We start from the raw sequence: 25,694 nt of genomic DNA, 5'->3' as shown, positions 1-25,694 counted from the left end.
AAAAAAGAAGAATGAATGAATGAATGAACAATATTCAAACAAAAGCAGTCACAGAGGGCAGTTTATTCCTCTCTCTTTATTCCTCTCTTTATTCCTTTATTCCTCTCTTTTTCTTTCATAGAGATCAAAGGATTCTGTCATGTACAATATTTCACTTGAAGACAGCAAATAATCATTTGGTGACCAGTTTGCCTTAGTGTGCTAGGCCTCTGGGAGCATGCAGAGAAGTTTCCTTGGACTTTTCCATTCCACCTCTACCCTTCCCTGCCCCCCAATAATCCCTACAAAATCCTATTTAGTTTGCAAAACCCAAATCATGCATTCCCAACCCTAGGATGCCTTTCCTAATTGCCCATTTTTCTCCCACTGCCTTCCTTTCACCCCCAACCTACCCACCCTAACAGAGGTAAAGTCCTGTGACTCCCATACTTTACTTTGAAGGCACTTCTTTTGTTGTACTTTTTTCACTGTGTAATTATTTATGTGGCTTTTCCTCCACATTATTGTGAGTTCCTGGAGAACTAGAATGTACTGTGTCATATTGATCTCTGTATCCCAGGTGAACACAGTACACTGAGCACTCAAAAGACACTTGAGTGAAAGGAATGAATAAATAAATGAATGGATGGGTGGTTTTTTTGCATCCTTATAGACTCATTATCACTCATTCTTCTGTTTCTGTATCTGGCACTCTCTACAAGCAGGGAACTTTGTCTGTGCTATAGGATGTCCAAAAGTGAGATTCAAAAAGCTAACAAGAGGATAAAAAATTTCATGCCAAGCAGCATAAGAATATTCTCTTAAATGTGCTGCCATGGAACAAAAATACAGGAGCAACTATATCTGATTGGGGTGGGAGAAAGCAGAAAGGCACTTGAGATTGTGCTTGATAAAAGCATGAGTTTTAATTGGTAGGGATGTGTGAACAGAGCTTTCTAGGTAGAGAGAATGGAGCAAGGAGACAAGAAAACGTGGGGTTATTCATAGTCATAGAGCAGTTTGTCTTACTGAAGCACAAAGGGGAAAAAGCCAGAAACACGAATGATAACTTTATGGTGAACTGCCTCAGATACCAAGCTAACATATCTGTACTGAGTTTGCTGGGTGATGGAAAGCCAAAGGAGATTTTTTAAAATTCATTTTATTTTGTTGAAGGGGACAGTTATAAGTTACATGATATACAAGTGTTTGAGATGCTTCAGAGCAGGGAGAGAGGAAAGGTAGGCAGTGACTAGTTAGGAGGCCATCCGAATTGGCTAGGACAGAGATAATGAGCAATGGAAAGTAGGGCAGGGGAAGAGGGAAGAAAAAAAGTAGAAAAAGATGTGAGAGACACGATTTAGGTAGAAGGCACAGAACTTCGGTACTGATGGGATGGAAGCGGCTGACTAAAAATTCAGAGATGCCCAAGAGTTTGAGTCTTGGTGACAGCAATAATATGGGTTATATCAGGAGAAACCAGAGTGGTCAGAGAAGAACTTGATTTAAGAGAGTAAGAAGATAAAGCCCTTGGCTTTCTAGGTACCAGTTTCCAGGGACTGGTGGGTCATCCTGGTAGAGCTGTCAAGGAGTCAGGTGGAAGGTGAAGTCTAGAGCAAGAAGAAAGAGCAGAGCTGAGGACAGAGCTCAGGAACAACCCTGGTATGAAGTGCAGGGTAGAGACACAATGAAACATTCTTTCAAGTAGCTGCCCTGACCCCTGATTCTTCTTCAAACTTCAGGAAAGCCTTTCTGGGAAAGACTGAAAACTTTGTTGCTGTTGTTTTTTCTGCTTACCATTTCCTGGTGGAATTAGCTCTTTTTGCTCTCCACAGACCCTCTCAGGGAAGACAAGAAACCCAAACCCAGCCCCTGTGTCCTCCCTGGGCCCAGGGTCACAACCTCTGCATGGAACCAGCCCCCAGCAGGCAGCAACACCCAAAAGAAGTCTTCGTTCTTGCTCAGCTCCCGTCATTTGTAAAAGCCTCGTCCCTCTGTCTAGCCAGCCTAATTTTCCAATCACTGGAAAGTCCCTTGAGCTCTGACTCTTCAACACCCCTTATCTCACCACTAACTACCACAGCCCTACCTCATTTAACCTTCTAATCATGAAAAACCGTTTTAATTTACTCCTCTGTAGAATCATTATGTCCACAACATTGCAATGTGTCAAGGTAACAGCTTAAATGAAGTGATGGATCTTACAAGTTTAAAGGGACACAGACCAGAACAGATGGCTAAATAAAAGCAAAGAGGCCAGTCACCCATTAAGTAAACAGGTAAGAACCTTGTTTTTAATTGTTGTCCGATAGCTGATTGCAAAACAGCACCTTTCTTTGAGGGGGCCCTGTCAAGATTCGTGCTTTTGTCTATTCAGAGCCCAGCACGGCTCTCTGGTTCTCTTAGTTGCTGCATTGCATTGCATTGCATGGCTGAGGGTTTGGGCACAAAGATGCGGAGGGCCTTTCTGAGTCACCGATTGTGAGCAGCGACACATACATAATGCATACATGAGAGGAAAATAAATCAACCATTTTGAGAGAAACTTCAAAACGGAATGAAATCACAGTTGTAAAAGCCTGCTCCCTGGCAATCCGCGTCTGCTTCCCACGTTCTATCAAAGAAAACCAAGTAATGAGCACAGAGAGGGCGAGGGAAGCCAGACACTGGCTGCTGTGCACTCCGCCTGGAATTGGATTCTGCAGTGGGCAGAGGTGCTCCTTCCACCGCTCAGGCCCTGAGCCCAATTTCCGTTGGGCTGCCTGGACCCGAGTCTTCACCTTTCTTCATGTTTCCATATTCTTGTTTAGCATGAAAGTGTTCTCATAGTGCTGATATAAAACCACCCCCAGATTTCACCAGGATAAGTATCACTTCAAGCACATCCTGTGCTCCAGACAGCAGAGAAAACAGAACCCAACACAAATGTGCATTCTTCTAGTGGTCACTTCCACCAGAACATGACCTTGAGCTTCAGCGACTACAGTAAAAACTGTGGTTGAGTCTGCACACAGCTGAATGCAGTGAGAATGTGTGCGTGTGTGTGTGTGTGTGTGTGTGTGTGTGTGTGTAGAGATGTGGGAGGTGGGGAAGTGAGCCAAGTACTCATAATATGCATGATATATATGAAATATTCACACCTTCAAGTCACAATCATTCACTGAGTCCATGCTCTGTGTAGACTTGAGTACTGAGAAAACAGAAATAAAACCATAAAAGACAGACCATGCTTCCAAAGAGGCCAATGTAGTGCAGCTTGCCAGTTAATAGAAAATTATAGTATCATGTATGACATGAGGTTACTGGAGGTATACACAGGGTGCTGTGGAGCCCAGAGGAAGGGTGGGTGCAAGGGTTCTGGGGGAAACAATTCAGGGAATGCTTGTCTGCGGTGGTAGTATTCAAACAGAGTCCTGAAGACTGAGAGGAGAAGATGGGAAAGGCATTCCAGGCAGAGGGAACAGCAGTTTGAAAGGCTATAACTTGGTCAGAAACCTTCAAGTCCCTTGGTAAGAAGGGTATATAGACTATGTAGTAGGAGATGATGCTAGACATGGTTCAAATCACAAAACACAAAATATTAAAGTATATTACGTCAGGTGCATTTACCTGTCCTATCTAACTTACCTTAAAATAATGAAAGGATAAGTGCATAAAAAGGCTATGTTTTATAATTCTAAAATATTCTTCATTTTTCAATCATGTGAAAATGTATCAAGCACTTCATTTTATTTGAAATTGCCATTTAACACACTACAACACCTTGTTTCCAATTGTTTGGCTTATTCCATCAATAAATTTATTCCATCAGTGGCTTCTTCTAATAACTGTTTTGAGTCCATCAACACTCAGCAAATTAGAAGATGCTACCTGTTTACACATGTGTTCTATGTCTAATGATTTATTTATGGAAGTGATTCCTGTTGCCTTTATTAAAGTAGTCAGAACATCCTTTAGATTCAACAACCACCAATTAGGTTAGAGAAAACAACAGTAAGTACTTGTCAGTTTATAATGTATAAGACTTGGTTCAACAAATTTTTCATACTGCAAAAAGCAGACATAAATTTAATAAACAGTCATTCCCCAAAGATCAGAAGCATGAATAATAAATGACACAATGGATGGAAAATGAAGAGCACAGTGCCAGGCACATACTGAGCACTTAGGAAACTGAAGATATTATGATATAACTACAAATTGTGAGATCCTAGGTGGACATTAGCCAGTTATTGAACACTGATCAGGCCATGATAAATGCATGATAAGAACTAGAGATCTTTTTCTCAAATATTCCAAGCAGATACAAGCCCTTGAACTATTCAATGTAGCTTATCCCTACAAATTCTGAGACAATGTCACTGTGCCCAAATAGATCTGATGAATTGCTTTAGGGAAAGCTTTCTCCTTCATTTTGGGCAAGTCTGAAGGGGACTTTAACAGCTGAGGCATTCAAAATTTAATCCCCTCTGTGCTGCAAAAAATATGTATCAAAAATGTGGCATTCTAGTTGCTTGTTCCTTAGAGTGGGAATATAATTTATCATTATAGCAGAAATGCCTAATTCAAAATAAAACCCACAGAGAATTCATAATTTGGAGAGAGAACATTGCAGAGATTTGGATCTACCAATTTTGCAAGCTATATTAATATGTGTATGTTTTTATTCTTTCCACCACAGATTTAGTCTTTAACCACAGAGCAAAGTCTTTAAATTTTAATCCAGTCGGTTGCTAGACTTTTTTTTTCCTTCTCGGAAATGATAACCAACAGTACAAAGGTATATTTTTTTATTTAAATAAAATTATTTAATGACTGAAGTAGTTGCTTGCCAGGGTAAAATGGTGTATACTTTTGTCCATATGCTGCCATTTATCCAATAATAAACGTGAAATATGATGTCAACTGTATTACTTATCTCAGTGTTCAATCACCTCACACATTGATGAGTTCCTACCTATTGCATATTTGAGACTTTATCAAATGTTAATTTTTATCCCATATAAAAAGTTGTATAATCAATATAGTTCTATCTTGTGCCACTGACCAAGTTCTAAATCTGGTTCTTTCTGAATACAATAAAGCTTCTTGCCATTTGCACAAAAATGAAGTAGCAAAGCTCAGATTATGTAAATAACACCTTCATTTGTTTTGTTTTAGCTATTGAATCAACAGTCTGTTCGGATCTTGATTATTAAGCTATGGTAAACTCTGGAAAAAAGTCTCACTCATTTTGTTGGGGGGTAGGGGTAAGAAAAGAAGGTTAACAAAATGGTGGCAAGTCCTAATGGGTCGAGTTCATACAGGAGCTTATCAAGGGCAGCCTTAGGCAGCAGAGCTCGTGCTAGAATCATTGAAATCATCGGGAAAACAGTAGTATGGTGAATGTCAAACAAGATTAATGTGGGAGAATGAACACATGTCAGAATTCAGGAGGCTAATGAAGAAGTTGTGATATGGTATAAGAAATAGATTTTGAGAGCAGGCTTTTAAGAGTGCCAAAGGAGTGGAACTAGAGAGGCAGGAAGGTCTTGTGTATCACACCAAAGACTCTGGACTTACACTGTAGGGTCCAAAGGGTCTAGATGTGGAATAGACTGGATCAGGTGTGATTCTGGAAAGGTGTGACTCTGGACTTACACTGTAGGGTCCAAAGGGTCTAGATGTGGAATAGACTGGATCAGGTGTGATTCTGGAAAGCTCACTCTGGAGGTAATGTGGCCAATGACTGGAGAAGTGGTAAAGACCCTTTCAGGAAAGACAGTATCAATAGCAACAATGGACTACTTCATCAGATCACTAACAGACATTAAATTATCAGTATGAAACCCAGCAATTATTACTTTCAGAAACTGGCTTTTCTTCTCCTAGTAGGTACAACTAGTATGAATAGTTCGGACAGAGTATAAATGCATGAATAACTATCACAGTCTTAGAGAGAGATAATCATCATAGACAAAGAAATAGGTCCGCAATGAAGTTGAGTGACTTGCCCAAAGTCACAGATCAAAGAAATGGTAAAGACAGGACTTGAATTCAGATATTCTGCCTCTAGAGCCCACATTCTGGTATGTGAATTATTTAATAGCTGAGTTGTCAAATGTTCTTCATTCCATTGGGAGTAATCTTACAAAACTGGTTCTGAAATTTTAACAACTGGTACTAGCCCTAAGTTGATTCTGTAATGTAGTTTGTCAATAAACAAAATACCTAATTCATACGGAAAATTAAGAGGCTGAGGTGAAGCATGATAATTACATTTACTTCAAAATCAACAATTTGTGGACAAATTTAATTCATTTTGCCTAAATCTGGCTTTATTCCCAGTACTAAAAAGATAACTACAGGGTGCACTTGGTTAGCATTCAGGGAAAAGAAAGCAATTACTCTTCCACTTTGCTAGAGAACACTGATACCCTTTGTCAGCCAATGGTCTGGAGTCTTATCGCAGGCAGTCTGTAGGATCCAACATGACGGAATGGGATGTCTTCCTTTCTCAGCTCCACAATCCTCTGACCCTTTTATTCAATGAAGGCACAACTAAATAGCAAAATGTTCATAGTTTCAGTTTTTAAAAGTTTAAAAATAATAGAATACCTTCAACATGGTAATCTACTTTATGGATTTGGAGCACATATATAACCCTCAGACATGAATATAGTACAGTAAGAATTACTAATCCAACAAAAAAAAGTCAAGGAAATAGAGTTTTCATGGGCACCACTGTCATAAATTCTTTTGTGCACAAAAACTAGTTCTAGAGAAAAATTGTAGGAGGACAAAATTTGCTCAGGGATTTTTTTCCCCAGAGATTTCCTATGGCTGCAAACATTATTAAGAAGTTCAAGTTAATATGAGAGTTATGAGTTTATCAGAAAACATGATAAGAGGTCACACCGAACTTTCTAATACCTATTTTAAAATCATAATAAAAAATCTCATTGAGTTTTTAATCTGCCTGCAAATTTTCTTATTTTATTTGGGGAATAGATTTAGGTTTTCCTGATTTATCTAGACTTTTAAGTTGTTACAATATCTGTCACATGAAAACAATCATGGCTACATTCACTGAGTTTGTTTCATTTTTTAAAAATATATAAAAAAAAGTGCATCTCATTCTGCCTGTTTATCAAATTGCTTCAGCATATGTACATTCATATAGCAGAAATAAATTAAAGTTCTTCAGAAACACAAGATAGAGCTGAAGACTGACACTGAGTACACAGAATGAAGGGCCCAGAAAGCAAAGTCTCTCAGCGTGGCTGCTCATATAGACACACAGAGATGTAATCCCAGGGGTTAGTTCTAATGATGAGAACATCAGACACTGGGGCAGATGGCCCTGAAGTTCATTTTTGTTTTTGTTTTCTCATTAAATCCTAGTACTTATGGGAAGAAATGTGTTCCAATCCACCAGTTATCCTCACTCAGATTCCCTCCCTGTGTCTCCAGCATTCTTTTGAGGGAAGAGGGGTGCTAATTAACCATGGACAATACAGGTAATCAGGTAATCATATCAGGTGCTTTTGTTTAATTCTCAGCCACCTTATAGTGGTTGTCTTTGGTTTCTGTGAGTCTCTGCTTGTCATCTTCTAACACATAAGGAAGTGTGTGTCTCTTAGAATTCAATTCTTATTTCCAAGGTGTTCAGGACACAGACATGGAGCATGAGCATAAACTGTGGTGGTCCTCATGTCATTAGGGAGGGAGTCCTGCCCAGAGACATTGCAATGATGAAAATGACTATGATGAGGATGATGATTAGATGACACCAACTGGGACCTCTTATTCTTCTGTGAATCTACATGATCTTATACTATGCAGCATTTATCTTTTCAGGCACATTCAGACCTGTCACCTTGCATGAGTCTTTCTATAACCAGTGGAGTAAGAAAGGAAGGTTGGATGCTTGAAAGTACCCACTCCCATCTCTCTTGTCCCTGTCCTCCATGTTTCAAGCTGGACGTTCTCCACAGCCCCTTTGCTACCTAGTTCCTGTGGCCTTGTCCATGCGGCTCCTCACCACCCCATTCTGTGTTCTATCATCCCCATCTCTACAAATTCAAATACAACTCAGCTCAAAGAGGGTTTCTTCCTTGAAGCCCCCTTCACTCCTCCTTGGCTTCCAGTTCTTGGATAAGCGTGGACCAGGTGGAGAAGAAACATAGAGGAAAGCAGGAAGGCGGAGGAAGGGAAAAAAGAATGGAGGGAGGGAGGGAAAGATTCCCCTTTAATTTTGTCTTTAAAACTTCCTTGAAGATAGGAACAAAATCTGAGAACTGTCTCTCATAAGGCAGCACCAAGCAGTGTCCTGAACTCAGAAGATAATCAGTAAATATTTGTAGAAGAAATGAAAGAATGAAGGAAAGAAAGAAGGAAGGGCAGAAATGTTATTCTCTTCTAAATATAAATCCTAAATTATCTGAAAGTTTCAGATTAGGATTATTAGGAAAAACGTGCTTTTCTATGAGGGTAAAACACAAATTATTCTTTTCTTTTTCCCTCTTAATTCACCCCACCTGGAGATTTCTGTGTGGATTTGATGTGAATGTGGAGGGAAGGTGGGAAGAAGGGTTTAGGAAGAGAAAAATAAAGTGAAGTAAGAAATTCTCTTAAATTGGACTTTTTACTGAGAAATTGCTTTGAAGTTCCTTATAAAATTTGTAAATCTGAATGGTAGAAAACTAGTAAACCTGCTTAGAGCAACATTCTTCATACAGTACATAATGAAAAGACTTACAGGAATTCACATATTTTAGAAAACCAACTCTTGTCTGAGATTAGTCACACTTAGAGCTAGAATCCCTTATCATGGAATGAGAAATGGATGACAAAAGGGTATCTTGGCCCATTTTCTAAGGGGACGAGACTTACAACACATTTGCTATGTGTTCAGCAAGTATCAGTTGTTATGCTAAGTACAGACCTGAAAGCAGATTCTCCCCAGGAGTCTACCTGTAGACTCAGGTGGTCAAGTTCTCCAAATGAGTCAACATATATGACTTTGGGCACACTGCTTAGCCTCTGTTTTCTTACCTGAAACTGGGGTAAATAATAGTACCTACCTAATATAATCATTAAAGTTTAAATGAGCTATGACATACAGAGCCCTTAGAGCACTGCCTGGCAAACGGAGAGCGCTAAATAAATATTAGCTTTTACTGTTACAGTGTCTCACCAACTATAAAACACCATCAATTATTAGTCACACTGTTACTCTAAATATAATATAAAAAAAAGGCTGATAGTGACTATAAGGCAGCATTGAGTATAAGCATTCTTAGATATGTGAAAATGTGGGAAAACATTTAAAAAATTAATAAAATATGGTATTGTTGTCAGTACCATAATCATCATCACCCAGGGAAACAAAGAGAATCAAGAATGGTTCCTGGGCCGGGCGCTGTGGCTCACGCCTGTAATCCTAGCTCTTGGGAGGCCGAGGCGGGCGGATTGCTCAAGGTCAGGAGTTCAAAACCAGCCTGAGCAAGAGTGAGACCCCGTCTCTACTATAAATAGAAAGAAATTAATTGGTCAACTGATATATATATATAAAAAATTAGCCGGGCATGGTGGCACATGCCTGTAGTCCCAGCTACCCGGGAGGCTGAGGCAGAAGGATCACTCGAGCCCAGGAGTTTGAGGTTGCTGTGAGCTAGGCTGACGCCACGGCACTCACTCTAGCCTAGGCAACAAAGCGAGACTCTGTCTCAAAAAAAAAAAAAAAAAAAAAAAAAAAAGAATGGTTCCTGGACTATTTTAAACATTTATCCCTCATCCCACACTCTTAAGGAGGCATAACCAGAAGTTCATAAGGAAAGGCTCACAGAGTCCTGGAGCTGCCCAAGACACTGGAATTTACCAATATAAAATACCCTTTGGAGTTTTTTCTTCCTGTCAATATCGCACCTGTAAAACAAAGCAAAACAAAACAAAACAAGAAAACCCTTCGTTTTTTGACCATGGTTTAGATTATAACTGCACACACAGGCATAGCCCACCCCATCCCCATGCATTAAATATCAACTGTGGTGTCTCCCAGCATCTCCCCAAGGAATATACACTGTCCTCATATAGGTCAAAGGTGAACCTCAGCAGAGTAACACACACATGTTAAACAGTCTGTTGCTGAAACATAAGCAGAGTTTTGCCAGAGCATAGGTCTCATGGTGATAATAAATAGTACTGTGCCAAGAACACACTTGAATTTTTAAGTAGGAGAGTTTTCCTATCAATTCTGAATTTAATATCGCATTGACACTAATTTGAATCGCTCATACAACATAAAGCATATTAGTTTATTACTTGCGGTCTCTTGTGCTAGAATAGCAAAAGGAGAAAGATCTTCACTGTTAAGCACAGCCTAGAAGTACATGCCCAAGGTCTGTTATCAGAGACTATTTGATATTTTTTTTATCAACCCTAGAGCCCTCAATACCATATTACCAACAGCTTACTAGACATTCCAATCCGAATGTCCCAGAAGCAACTCAAATCCAACAGTCCAAATTCAAACTGATGATATGCCCCCCTTCCACCCACTCTTCCTTACCTATACTGTCTTTCTGAGTTGCTGCCACTAAATTAACAATGGAACTCCAAAACTTAGCTCTACTTATCATCTATATGACTTTGGACCTCTTAATTTTCTTTGTCTCTGGTTGTTCATCTGTAAAATCATAGAGCCATTGTGAAAATTAAATAATAAGATAAAACAGAAAGGGCCTCACTTAGTGCCCTGCACAGAGCAGGCAATCAACAATCTTTTTTTTTTTTCTCTCTTTTTTACCAAGACAGGGCCTCACTCTGCAAGCCCAGCTAGAGTATAGTGGTGTCATCATTGCTCCTGCAATCTCAAGCTCCTGGGCTCAAGTGATCCTTCTGCCTTAGCCTCCCGAGTAGCTGGGACTACAGGCCTGCACCACCACACCTGGCTAATTTTTTCTATTTTTAGTAGACACAGGGTCTCACTCTTGCCTAGGCTGGTCTCAAACTCCTCACCTCAATCAATCCTCCCCCCTCAGCCTCCCAGAGTGCCAGGATTACAGGAAGGAGCCACCATGTCCAGCCAATCAATGATCATTGATTTTCTTTTCTTTAAACCACATATCAGGTTCACTACTCAAGCTATTCTTTCTTAATGGAATGTCTACTGCTTTCCTTTCCTTCCTCTTTTTCTTTTCAAGAAAACTGCTGCTTATTCTTCAAGACAAAATTCAAATGGCATCTCCTCTATGAAACTCTGCTGCCCCTCCAAGAAGATTTTAGAGCACTCTGTTCTGACTGAAGCATACTTCACATCATGTAGCAATTATGTGATTACCAATCAACCTCCATCATTCAACCAAATCCAGAAAATACGTTACACACCATGTCCCACCTTCTCTCCAGACAGACATTACTAAGCAATCACAGCACCACTGCCCTGAGTCAGGATGCAATTTCAGAATCCTTTCAATACCATGTCCCAAGCAGTAGTGGCACTAATCAGTTTACCACTTAGAACTAAACAGGCAGCAGCTTAAGACCAAGGGCTGTACCTAGATAAGTCTACAACCTACGTGACCACAAGTCAGATTGTCAACCTCTCTAGGCCTCAGTTTCCTCATTTGTACATCTATTTTTTAGGATCCCTGCTGGCTCCCAAGTCTGATGACTTCGTAGTGATAACTCAGGGGCCCAAAATGGCCAGAGCTGGTGTCACTACAAAAGAAGTTTGCAGCACAGCTCTGTACATGGCTCCCACTCCAGGTCCACACCCAATTCTTATCAGAGAGTTAGGCATGCCTTTCAGACACTCGAAATTGATGCTGGTGTCTATGTAATTGAAACAGAAATGGGGTGAGAATTTGAGATCTTTCAACTTGGCAGATAGCAGCTGCTACTTACCAAAGCCTACCTGATTGCAGCTATTTTGCACCTGCTGAGAAAAAGTTTTCAGCAAAAGAGATTATTTCCTTTTTTAACCCTTGCCTGAGAGCAGTACTCCATATTTTTTTTCATCCAGTTGTACAGAATAGATCAGATTCAGTCTCCCATATGCAGATGGACCCTGATGAGTTAACACACATGGCATGGTCAAACAACTTCCACTAAGTCCTGCCACTCACTTGAGAATTTTAAATGTCCACTGAGCTATTTGTTGAAAATCTAAACTCTTACCAGAAATGGTGCTACACAAAACCAAGACAGCCTGAGAATTTTTATTCTGTGAATATTTCTAAAATAAAAAAATCTATTTTTATATCTTATATATGACTGCTTAAAGATAAAAATTTCTCTGGAGATTATTTGTTGATTCCATAAGCCAAATATTCAGATTTATTCAGTAAACATTATCATGAAAATACACACAAAAATAGTCCCCAGGGAAAAAATTACCAATAAATAGTTGTGAAGAAACAAAGGCCATTTCTCTGAATTTAGAAAACAGATTCAATTGATGGGAGGAATGTTCGTGCAGGAGCTTAATATTTTTTTTTTTTTTTTTTGAGACAGAGTCTCGCTTTGTTGTCCAGGCTAGAGTGAGTGCCGTGGCGTCAGGCTAGCTCACAGCAACCTCAAACTCCTGGGCTCGAGCGATCCTTCTGCCTCAGCCTCCCGAGTAGCTGGGACTACAGGCATGCGCCACCATGCCCGGCTAATTTTTTATATACATATCAGTTGGCCAATTAATTTCTTTCTATTTATAGTAGAGACGGGGTCTCGCTCTTGCTCAGGCTGGTTTTGAACTCCTGACCTTGAGCAATCCGCCCGCCTCGGCCTCCCAGAGAGCTAGGATTACAGGCGTGAGCCACCACGCCCGGCCTAGGAGCTTAATATTTTAACTAAAACTTCTGCTTTTATTCCCAAGACTCTCTATGTGTCCCAGTGTGGGTGCACATTCCTCTTTTGCAGAATTAGGTCCCAATGACTTGAAAGGAGGCCTTACTAATAACCTATCAGAGGAAAATAAACTATCAAACAGAAAGTAAGAGAAATAAACTCACAGCACATAATTGCCCCTTTGAAGGGGAAACTCACAACACAACTACCCCCTTGTTTTCTTTAATTAAAACACTTGTGGCCTAACTTGTTATGTCTAAGAGTTTCGTTTTCTCAGCCTTGAAGAGTCCTAAATGGACAGTAGGGGTGCAAACGCCCCACTTCAGCTCTCTGCCTCAGTTCCTGCCAGAAGGAGATTCCAAGCACTCTGATACAAAGTCAGCCACAGAGAGAAGGGAAAAAAAAGGAAGAAGCAAACACAGCAGCCACCATAATGGCTTCTGTTATCAGTCTGCAACAACAAAAGAAAAAAACAAGTTTTACCCTTTAAAAATAGCAAGTCATTTAGCCTCACTGTCCGGCACTTTCTTCTTTCCTCTGTGTGCTGTGGCCATTCCCTCCTTCTCTTCCTTCCTTCCTTCCTTCCTTCCTTCCTTCCTTCCTTCCTTCCTTCCTTCCTTCCTTCCTTCCTTCCTTCCTTCCTTCCTTCCTTCCTCCCTCCCTCCCTTCCTTCCTTCCTTCCTTCCTTCCTTCCTCTCTCTCTCTTTCTTTCTCAGAAAAGTAAATAAACTTTGTACTTCTTTCTATCCTAAACTCTGCATGAGAAATCTTTCTCCACTCACCTTGAGCACCCAGTAAATTTCCATCCTTTCATGATTGAACTTTCACAACCCCTAAAGCAGCCATCTGCAACCATTTTGGCACCAGGGACCAGTTTCATGGAAGACCATTTTTCCATGGACTGGGGAGGAGAGGAGGGATGGTTTTGAGATAATTCAAGCACATTACATTTATTGTGCACTTTATTTCTATTATTATTATGTTGTAACATATAATGAAATAATTATATGACTCACTATAATGTAGAATCAGCAGGAGCTCTGAGCTTATTTTCCTGCAACTAGACGGTCCCATCTGGGGGTGATGGGAAACAGTGACACCTGAAGTGTGTTGCTTATGTCCAGTCTACTTCATAATCTCGTTTTGGCTGCTGCTACTGTAGAAAACCCTTCTTCACCAAGATAGAATGTTAGAAATGGAAGCAGCCTTTTCATTGCTTTTGTGGCAATCTCAGGATATCCTATCTTGACTTTAATCCAGAACGTATGGAGATTTGAAGTTGTCTCAAACATACTTGTAAGGCCACTGACATTTGCAATCTCAAGCACTTGATCATCTTCTAGCACAAAGTTGATTCACCTGGCTTATTCACAAATGGGTCACGGATCCATTCCTTCCCAGTTCAGGGGTCTTTTATGATTAGGAAGTAATGCTCCAACTCTTTTGAAAGCTGAGATAGAGATCATGCTTCAGCTGGGAGAAAAAAATGCCCTGGCTCAGTCTCTTTCGAAATCTTTGCTAATATTTGAAACATGTCAAAAATCCCAATGTTCACTTGTCACCCCTATAATTCCAGTTTGGCTTTGAATTCAGCCACTTTATCTGCTAATTTGAACACAGTTGTCATTCTCCTCTGAAGTGACAGATTGAGTTCATTGAGCAGGTTGAATATGTCACACAAGTAAGCAAGTTTTGCAATCCATTCTGTGTCACTGAAATGTGCTGCCAGTGGTGACTGTTTTTCGTAAAGAAATCTCTGGAGCAGCTTTCATAACTCAGAAACTCTGGCCAGTGATCTACCTTTAGAAAACCATCTCACTTCTGTGTATATGAGAAGACATGTGTACTCTGTGTCCACCTCCTCACAGAGCTGTGCGAACAGATGTGAGTTAAGGGCATGTACTTTAATGTGGTTGATAATTTTACTCACATCCTGCAAAACATTGTCTAGTTCAGGTGACATTTTTCAGCCAGCCAGCCTTTCTCTATGGATGACACAGTATGTAGACTCACATTCGGAAGCAACTTCCTTGACCCTAAGCAGTGAAACCAGAAAGCTGTCCAGTCACGGCAGCCACTCTGTTTGTGCATACACTAACATAAAATGACCAATTCAGTTTTTCTGATATGTAATTATTCAAAGACTTGAATAGTTCTGCAGCTGTGGTGTTGGCTGGCAACAAAAGTGCACATAACATATCCTCATACACATCCTCCTAAAAAATATTTCCCACAAAAACAAGCACTTTTGCCTTGTTGTCAACATCAGTAGAATTGTCAACCTGGATTGCATACCACAGTGACTCATTAATCCTCTTTAACAATTGTACCTCCATATCCTCTTCTGTTTAATCAATTCATCTAGTTATGGTGCTAGCCAAAAGAGGAACAAGTGCCACCTTTTGAACCGCAGCCTCTCCTAAAAGTTCATGGCAAATGTCCTTAGCAGCAGGCAGTATCAATTCTTCACCAATAGTAAAGAGCTGCTTAGCTTTAGCAACGCTGTTAGCTGCTAAGAATGATGCTCTCAGAATTCACTAAGAATAATGCAGATACATTTGATGAAGCCGTGGCCTTCAAAAATTGCTTCTGTTCTTTGCGTTCACAGTTTTCTTCTTTTGAAAAACTCCAAAGGCTTCTCTTTTAATGCAGGGTGACTGGTCTCCATGTGGCAAAGCAGTTTTGAAGGTTTCATGGCTTCATTGGATAGCCGGTCACCACATATTACACAAAGTGGACTTGGAGAATGTGAATCGCCTGTTGCAGTGAACTCCGTAATTTAAGTAGTACTCTTGATATTTTCTTTTAATGCTTTTACTTGTTGGCAGTCTTAGAGTCTTCTGCTGTCTCATCATTGGGTCTTTCCTTCTTTTCAAAGAAGCTCTCCAGTGACCTTTTTCACTAAGGTTAGCTTGCAGGCTTATCACAACTGTGACTGAGACAAGTACACAGTGTGGGAAAGAGGTGCACATGGAAGTGGTAAATAAAATAATGGGTGGGCCACGCTGGAACTAAAATAAGTGTCAGATTCTGACTTAAAGCCTGCCACCAGATGCAGCTTTACAATTCAAGTAAGATGCTCACTTGCCACTATAAAGCCTGCCACTAGATGCAGCTTAATCGTCACTTACCAATCACTGATAGGGTTTTGATATGAGTCTGCAAGCAATTGATATATTATGGTCTCCATGCAGCTAAACCTCTCTGCCAATGATAATCTGTGTTTGCAGCCACTCCCCAGTGCTAGCATCACCGCCTCAGCTTCACGTCAGATCATCAGGCATTAGATTCTCACAAGGAGTGTGCAGCCTAGATCCCTTGCATGCACAGTTTACAGTTGGGCTCATGCTCCAATGAGAATCTAATGCCACCACTGACCTGATAAGAGGTGGAGCACAGGAGGTGATGTGAGCAATGGGGAGTGGCCGTAAATACAAATGAAGCTTTGCTGGTTCACTGGTGGCTCACCTCCTGCTGTGCAGCCCAGTTCCTAAGAGGCCACAGACCAGTCTGCTGCCCAGGGGCTGAGGAACTGCAGCCCTAAAGGGCTTAACCTGTGGCACCTGAATCATCCACACATATCTCTCTTTACTATTGCAATGACTCTTAGCTCTTAAAGACCGGAAGCTGCATCTATTTTATTTACCAATGCTTCTCCATAGGCAAAAGCAACCAAGCCAGAAGCCTCGTGTACAAAGAAACACGCACAAATCTGGATATTTTGTAGGCCTGAGCAAGAGCTGCGTGATTAATCTGTTTTAACCACAGATCTACTGCCCTAGTGGAGCAAGAAGAGAAAGGCCACCTCCACATCTTCTTGTCTCCTCCAGCACCTGAAGCACAACAACTCACAAGATGATGCTTAAAAAACACATAATTCACATTCACTTAAGGTCAGTGTTGGCCAAATTAGTTAGGTAATTTTTCAAAAAATGAAGTTGATCCCATATTCCTAGCATATTTTGACTTTTTTATATGTTTTATTTTTAGGTGATATTCTACAAATCAGGCTTTGCTCCTGATTTTGACAAAGCCTTTTCTTTCCCAAGTAAAATAGATGAGCAGTTCAGCAAGACAGGGCAGCTTTTATCTGCAAAAAAATCTTCCTTTTAGCAGAGCAGACAATACAAGCAAAACGGAGGCAAACACACGCAATATTTCCTATATGCGAATTGTGATTCTTTTTTCCCGTGGGATGTGCAAGTGGCAAGATAGTTTATTCCCATGTGGCGCTGATAGCAGGTCCTGAATACTTCTGAATATATCACTTTTATTGCCTTTTATATTGAATTACTGTGAAAGAAAAAATACTTTTGTGAGAATTCAAAATCAAAATACTTTAGGAGCTTTTAGAATCTACCTCCAGGACATAAAGAAAAGCTTAAGAAAACAAATAATTCTGCTAAGGGGTAGAATTAGACACCACTCCCACTGAGACAGGGCCCTTTCACGGGAAGGGAGACATTATCAAATATTTATGCTGACTCTCAGGGACAACCTGCAGGTGTTCCACTTGGGGGTTAGGCACTCTGCACACTGTCCCTGCTGCTTTAGAACCTGCCATGTTAATGGACAAAATTTGCCCCAAGGTGCTTTGGCCTGTAACATTTCAGCACTGCATGGTCCTTCTGAGATTTGGTTCAAGATGCTTTCTAATGGTGTATTTCACTAGAAATCTCATCTCTCTATTGTCCATTAATCATAAGGATTCTTGTGTAATACATAGCATTTCTTAGTTTTCCAGGTAACTCTTTAATACATTTTCTCTTCTTCCCATGCAATCAAGAATGCCACAAACCAAGATTTGTTTAATTTCCAGCTTGTCATTTTCTACTTAAGTGAGAAGAAGTTGTCTACATGGCAAGGTAAGGTCAAAGTGTCTTGGCATGTTATAAAAGCCCCTTCTTGATCTGACCTCTGACTATTCATCCAGCCTCATCTCTCAGACTCCCTAAACTTATACCCCAGATGTTAGCCTTGGTAAGCTTTTTGTGGTTCTTGGTAAACTCTACGCTTTCTGATTGCCTCATACATTGGTAGAGTTTTTTTCAATTACAAAATTTAAGTTTTAAGGAAAGAAAATCGGTCTGCAATCTCTAAAAAACTTTACCTCTTCTCCGAGAGTTCCCCTAGCCTTTCTACTGTCTCATCAGGAAGTCATTCCTTAGAATCTTGAGGAGTCCACAGTTAGGTAGATATAGGTGGGTATGCAAATAGATAATAGATGATAGATAGAATATAGATGGAAAAGCAGATATAGATATACAGATATAAAACAAATACAGTACAAATTATATATGTTATATTATAAATATTACATGTTTATATATTATATAAATTATACATATTGTAGTCATGCTATAATTGTAGTACAATTACTTGAACACCTACTATGTTTCTAAAAATTGTGCTAGACCCTTTACACACATCACCTCTAATCTTCACAATTACAATGCATGTAAATACCCTTATCCTTCAATTTATAGTTGAGGAAACTATTAGCCAAGGGGGGGATAAATGATTTACCTAGGGTAAAAGCTAGTAATTGGTGACATCAAGATTCAAACCAGACTTGTGTATAAAGCTAGTGATCTTTCCATTACACCTCAAGGATATCTTATTCTGTATTTATTTAGTCATATCACCTTATATAACCTAAATAAGTATCCTGTATTTATTTAGTCATATTTCTGTCTATTCCAATAAATCATAACGCCTTGAGGAAAAGGACCACATCTTGTATCCCTGGCTCTGGAAACTCATACTTTGGCACATATTAGGTGTGTAAGAAATGTTGGTGAATCAATAAATTAAATGAATGCAATAACTTGTCTCTGTGCTTTTCAGGTAAAAAAAAATAGTTACTGAAAGTGGAAATTAAGATGCTTTTATATTTCCTGATATTTTGTTTTAATAATTTTCAAGAGGCAATATAGTCAAGAAAAGATGACTTGGGGATAAGAGAGACTAGTTTCTGATCTCATCTCTACATTTAACAAATTATTTCCCATCTACAGATTTCTCACCTGTAAAAGGAAGATAATAAGAGCCCCTTCCTCACATATATATGAGGCTTACCTCTGAGAAAGCCTATAAAAACCCTTCCTTCACACACTGTTAAGTTCCATACAAATGTTGACTAATGCTGATGGTCAACTACACATGATGATATTCCTCAGTGACCATTTATTTCAAAATATTACTTTTATAACAAGAAAAAAATGACAACTAAAGAGATCTTATATTTTCCACCCATCAAAACACATTTATTGAGCACCTATCCATATAAGACATAGGATCCAAATTCAATCTGTTCTCCTAAAATAAGAAAGTTGATGGTAGAAGAAAACAGGAAGGAAAAAAAACCTAGAATGCATTTGTTATAAAATAATGTAATGCCTTTCTTTCTAATTCAGGTTAAAATTCTGCAAAGGCTGGACCTGTGTCTATTCTGTTTGCCACTATATCATCCTAGTATAATATACGAGATACAGGTGACACTCAAACATTCATTAAAAACACGTTCATAGTTCATTATTTCGTAAAATACTGTCATAGACATCTTGAGTTTCTAAGATAAGGCACAGTCTGGAAATGTAGGGTAAAAGCAAAGAGAGAACTGAATTTTCTACATATGAAAAGCAACATGGATTTGTGGAATGAAGAACGGCAAAGAAAAGAAGGGTCAATAGAAGAAAAGAAGTCCAGGAAAGTAGGAGTAAGGCAGGACCTCGGTGGGGTGACACAAAGGCATTTCCTTAGAAAGAAAAGAGAACACCTGAATTTTTACCACCTAGTGATATTATAATACTCAAAGCATTTAATTGCATGAAAATGCATTTTCTCCCTCTCTCCTACCTACTCTCTCTCTCTCTCTCTCTCTCTCTCTCTCTCTTCCTAAGAAGTTTGCTTTCCAAGCTTTCATTCTCGTCCCTCTAATTCCTCTCATCTGGATACCACCCTAGTGAGGTGACCGTGGATGTTAGAAAACCAGGTTTGACTTGTAGGCAAGTAAACTTTACCTCTCTGAACCTTTAATCCAGAAAATGAGGATAGTAACCTGCCACTTCTCAGAATTACTGAGTGTTGAAAGCAATAATATATATGAAAGGGTTCAGAGCACGCCATCCCCAAATATGCTACTTTGGCATAATAGTTATTTTGAGTTAAAAAGCACTTAAAAAAGAGCAGGTGCAAGATCACCCTGAGCTTCCTTCTGTTTCTTAAAAGCAGGAGATGAAATTCCAATGTGGAGTTCTAGTGAAAGATCCCCTCCCTATACTAAAAAGAAAGCAACATTCTTTTCATCAAGGACAAGAAGTTGAGACTGAGAGAATTCTGTACACACCTTGTCAAAATAGTTCTCACCTTCTAGCCTCTCCACATAATTCTTTGCTTTTCCACAAATTACTATTCTTTGTCCAAATCAATATAGAAATGTTCAACAATAACTGTGTCTTTGGGTCTTCATTTCCTTGTGAAGGCGCCTGTGACACATAAAACTTGTCTTAAATAAATTTATGTTTTTCTCCTGATGATCTGCCTTATGTCAATTTAGTTTTGAGGCCCAGCTGGGAAAAAAACAAAACAAGAGAGGTAAAATTTTTCCTCCTTTACGGACATTATGTCTCTAGCACATAGTAAGTGCCCAATAAATGTATATTCCTTTTCCTACTCCCTACTCTCTCTTTATTCATCCTGCATCATGAGGGAAACAATTTATAACTACTGAGACTCAGTTCAGCAGCAGTGGGAACTCACTCTCTCTCTCTCTCTCTCTCTCTCTCTCTTTCTCTCTCTCAAACATCCTACCTTTTACCAAATGCAATAGTACTGACATCCAACATCTCCAAATAAAGAATAATACACTTGGTAGAACATTTGGAGAGAGTTTTTAACTACAAAGGGCCATGCTAGTAGCACCTTAAAATACAACATTTGGGTCTCTTTAGTTTGAAAAATCTTCAAGAAGCTCTTTGATATCAAAGAACATACCTATTTTCGGTAGCTTTAAAGTATAATTGCTCAGGTTCCCTGGTGGGAGAAAAATAAAGTCTCGTAAAGAAAAGAAAAAGAAAACATCTCAATAAAGGATTCCAAAAGGGAAAAAAAAAAATCTCTCACTGGTTTGAAAAAATTCTTAACAGAGATTTTTCCCCTGCATAGCCTGAACTGGGGAAGCTGCCAGGATGAAGAACCAAATTATAACAGGAGGAACCAGGAAGGAATTACAGCCCTCCATACCCTGATCAGTTTTTAACAAGTTGAACATCTTCTCTTTTTCATTACAAATTATGCAGTTTGAGTTATTTTACCTTCTAAAAAGTGAACAAAACGTATAAAATAAATAGAATCTTCCCAGGACATTTTGCTTTCGTAGACTGATAGACAAGTGCACCAACTTCACATAAATTATATGCCTAAATAGAGCAGCTAACAACATGCTACCACATACCCATCACTCTGCTTCCCTTAAATGGGTTGAACTTGACCTTCAAAGCCCTTGAAATGCAAAAAAACTTACTCTTTTCTGACATTTATGAGGGTCTTTTCTGCTTGACTGCCTTTTACCTCCTGGAAATAATAGTGAAAGCATTGTGGACGAAACCTGCTATAAACACTGACAAATAACAGGAAGGCAGACAGTTTTATTCTGGGCAGGTTAAAGCTAATCTAATCAAATCTAATTCTCTCCTTTTCTGTAAGCCTACCACTATGTTCAATTTATTTTTTGATTAGAAGTGCAATATGATAGTCCTCTCTGGACTGCAGTTAAACAATACTGAGGTTTACATTTTCCCTACAAACAATTCTGATGAAACAACAGATTTTAAAGGTTTCTTTTTTGAAACCTTTAAAAAAAACTACTCTCATACTAAAGATAAGTTCTGAAAAGATTTTTAAGAGAAAATTTTTCTCAGTGATTTTTGACTCTGAAAATGTACTGATTGCTTCTATTCTAACCAATAATAATATACACCTAAGGGAAAAGTGTTCCTTCATCCCAGGTTTCAGAGATTTAAAGAAAAAGAGCTCTTTGAAAATACTGACTAATGGCGGTAAAGACACGACATTATGTGTATTTAAATACTAAATAATGGGAACAATGAGACTTGTGGCTGAAGAATAGTTAGCAATTCAGTTAACAAGGTACAAAGAAAATACAAAAGGTATTTTCTTTTCATTGAACAAATGCACAGTCCCTTATCAAAAACAGAGCTTTCTTGGTGAGTCCAAAGCAAGGCTACATGCCCCCTACATAGTTTTGCATAAATCACCAGTTTGCCTTCCTCTGAAAAGTTTTCATTGACCAGTAAATCATCCTATTTCTCCCACTCCTCGATTACGGCATAAAGCAAATGCACATTCACTATATATATTACACACGCACCCCTCCCTCACACATATACAAACTTACTTCTACTTATAATGTACCAATTGTTAGGCAACATAACTATATTTTGGTTTAAAACTTTATATTTGGAAACAGAAGGAATTTTACTGACGGTCTTAGAAGAAGAAAGAGGAAAAGGCCACTATTTAGCCTTATTTTCAAATTAACAATAGTATATGACCCTCACATAAAAGACTAGAAAACCCACCACACGATGTTGGGATTTCAACAAAATGTTTAAATGTTTCTTACATTGACCGTGCAAATGACATGAAGAGTGACAACTGTGGTGCAGACAGATGAAAGGACATCTGCCTTTGTGTTACTTGGTCTTGATTCTAGCCTGGGTTGTTCTACTAACCAGCAATGTGTCCATGGGCTTTTTGCATCCAGTTTGCCTATGTGTAATGTCAACAGAGAGGACAAATGGATTAAATATTTTCTAAAGTCACTTCTAGCACCATATGAAAATTTATGTAGGTCTAATGATCACATAAGATGGTAGATCAATGTCACTATAAGGGTAGAAGAGGATCCTAGATGGCATCTACCAAAGTAGCTACATTTTTCCGTTACCAACTCTTTTGATCAAATCTGCAAAAGATACAACACCATGGTGCCAGCATTATTGACAAAATCAGCATTTGAAAAACTTTCAATAAGGTAGAAGGATGGGTAAAAAACATTACAATCAAATTTTACAATGATAAGTTGGATTGGTCACAGATTCAGTTAAAATGATTTCTTTAATCTCTCTAATAAAAGATGGATGGAAATATTTCCTTGAGAGAAAAAAACCTGAGGTTTCAGTTGACCAGGAAGCACAAAATGATTGACAAACTGCTAAAGAAAATAATTAATTTAGGGAACTTGGGATTAATCTGGAGCAGAGAAGATTTGAAGAGTGATTAAGCATCAAAATACTCACATGGAAGAGGGAGTTGTCGTGTTCATTTTTGTGCAGGAGATAGAAATAGTTCCACCAAGTGGAAGTTCAAGGAGGCAGATTTTGACTTCATATAAGTAATCATTTTGGTTTCATATATCCAAAATATGCATAGGGCATTTAATATGTTCTGGATATAACTGAGATGTGAGACTACAGAAAAAGGCACAGACCCACACCTCAAGGAGCTCAGGGTCCAATAATAAACACATGGCTATAAGAGGAAATAAACACCCCAAAGGAAGAAGTAGTCAAGCTAGGCTTACTGATGACTTTTAAAGGGAAATCCTGTATGTATTGGGTGAGTTCTTAAATTCAAGCCTTTTTCATCTTTAATTCCAGGCTGTTGGTTCAGGGTATAGCAAAGCATTTCCTTTAAAAAGTCCATAAGGTGAACCAACCTTACTTAATGGTACTTACACACCAAGTGTCAGAACTTCAGTCACAAGAAGAACTTAAATTACAAAAGGAGGACTCATGGTTACCAGTTCGTTCATTCTTTCAATAAACATTTTATAAGAACATCTTGCTCACTGCTCCATGCAGGTCTGGCTTTGTGAGGTTGAAATCTCACTGGTTTTTCACTGTAGCATCGCTCCCTGCCCAGGTATATCAGTGTATCATTTCCCACTAATTGAAGCCACCATTTCCAATGAAATCATTTTAAATTGGGACTGAGGATATTTTAACTTCCCACGAGATGGAGCTTCAAAAACTGCCCATTTTCAATGTTGTTGTAATATTAAATTCCTGAGAAGATTCACTGCTCATTACTGGTTCAAGCAATGTTTTATGACAGGCTGAAATTAATACGAATCCCAAGAATTATCTTGGAGAGCTCTCAAAACAGTGCTGTAAGATTTCCTCAGTGTGGCTGCTAAGTCTTTTGGCTATAAATCTCTCCCAATAACACTGCTTATTCAATTTAAGGTTGCAAGCCCAAGAGAGATTAATGAGATGAGTTGTCCACTAGTCAAGGGAAGAACACAAGATATATCCTATCTTATTTCATCTTCTGGTTTAATCATTATAAGTGTTATGTAATATGACATTCACACATTACTGAAGACATTCAAGGAATAAATTGCATATCACTAATCAGCGGATCATTTTTCATTTTCTTACAGACTCTAAAATTAATGATGCCCTCCCTTTTTTATTAAATTCTTTTTTAAAAAAAAGTTATATTAAATAAGAAATTAAACACAGGAACAATAACCATTTTTTTTTTCTTTTGAAATGTTGGTGCTTTTCTCTACGCTAACCAACCCCAACAGTGTTAGCAAAGAGGCTTACGGAGCAGGGACTTACTTCGTTTCAGTTCGCTAGATCTCTGACAAGCAACTTGCCCTTTCGGGATCCAAAATGTTCTTTTCCCACTGGATTCTTTCATGTCTGTTATTCCTCTTTAACTTAGTGGTTGTAACACACTTGGATGCAATTTCCAATCTGCTAATTGGGTCCTGGGGAGGTCCTGGCTGGGCTGGGACAGCGAGACCACGTTGAGCGGGCTAGGCTCTGTGCCCTCTGCCAGGACTTGCTCCAGCAGGAATCCCCTCTGACAGAGCTGCAAGGTGCCCCTTGGCCGGGACAGGGGATGGAGGTGGGCACTCTGCCTCCGGGTACTGCAGCCTCAATCCGCCCACCCCTCCGACATGCTGGGGATTTTAATTAAGAAACCCTTTTGATATGCCATTGTAAAATATTGAAGAAGGTTCATCAAAAAGAAGCTCAGGTTCTCCGAATTTTAAACTTTTACTAGGCCCTGGGAACCCCTTTTATTTTAAAGTATGATGGTCACTTAAAATATCCATCTCTTCCTTTCCTGCTCAAAACACGCCAATCTCACAGGATATTGTTCTCCATCTTCTTTAGTACCTGCTTCCTTAATAATTTAAGCATTACTTCCTCCTGACATTTCTCAGTCGGCCCTTTCACATTTCAGCCATGGGTGGATAACACAGTGCTGCTTTGGCACAACAGCTTGGTAAATAGGTCGGGTCAGGAATCTGTGTGATCCCCTCCTCCCCCATTTTATTCATATAGAGCTGTCCACCTCCTAAACGCCGCCTTCCTTCACGGAACACACAGCAGCCCACCTGTCATCTAAACTGAGCAAAGAAGCAGAAATATCTGGGTCTGCCTCTGGGATGTTACTGTTAGGAAATCAGTGGCCAAATGCAAATGTTCCAGTCTTAGGATAAGTGTGGGAGGTAGCTGTAGAATGAGATGGAAGATGACCCATTAAACAACTGCTAAGATGTGGAAACAGCCCAAGTCCCCATCAATACATGAGTGGATTAATAAAATGTGGTATATGTGTACCGTGGAGTTCTATTCAGCCACAAAAAACAATGGTGATATAGCACCTCTTGTATTATCCTGGTTAGAGCTGGAGCCCGTTCTACTAAGTGAAGTATCTCAAGAATGGAAAAATAAGCACCACATGTACTCACCATCACATTGGTTTTAATTGGTCAACACCTAAGTGCACATATAGTAGTAACATTCATTGGTGTCAGGCAGATGGGAGGGGGGAGGAGGTGATAG

The 25,694-nt window shown here is 39.3% G+C and overlaps 1 protein-coding gene across 1 annotated transcript in view; it reads right to left on the bottom strand.

Annotated features, from left to right (window-relative positions):
- Nucleotides 1-25,694, bottom strand: part of ST6GALNAC3 (ST6 N-acetylgalactosaminide alpha-2,6-sialyltransferase 3) — a 522,365-nt gene that overhangs the window by 299,711 nt on the left and 196,960 nt on the right. The window lies entirely within an intron of this gene.

This window comes from Microcebus murinus, chromosome 2 (genome assembly GCF_040939455.1).
Source record: "Microcebus murinus isolate Inina chromosome 2, M.murinus_Inina_mat1.0, whole genome shotgun sequence".
In the NCBI taxonomy this organism is placed as follows: Eukaryota; Metazoa; Chordata; class Mammalia; order Primates; family Cheirogaleidae; genus Microcebus; species Microcebus murinus.
The sequence above is the reverse complement of the archived record's forward strand: the minus strand, read 5'-3'. Positions and strand labels throughout refer to the sequence as shown.